This window comes from Cystoisospora suis (genome assembly GCF_002600585.1).
Source record: "Cystoisospora suis strain Wien I chromosome Unknown contig_6523, whole genome shotgun sequence".
NCBI lineage: Eukaryota > Apicomplexa > Conoidasida > Eucoccidiorida > Sarcocystidae > Cystoisospora > Cystoisospora suis.
Window position 1 is genome coordinate 3548 of NW_027159310.1, and position 272 is coordinate 3819.

Here is a 272-nt window from a genome sequence, read left to right on the forward strand (position 1 = left end):
AGATAGATAGATAGGTAGATACCGAAAATTACAAGCAGAGAGACTGTACATGTTGGAAGGGGCGTATGTGTAGGTGGTATGTCGTACTACACTGGCTTAGTTCTGCTCTATACAACTCATGTATACATCGAATGGATCTTTTTGTCTCTAATCTTACCTATGCTGTATCTTACACTCCCTCGATGCTGTGCTGATACAAATCTTCACATGCATCGACACGTACGTACATTGCATGTACATATTATAAGGCACATACATATACATCTCTCTCT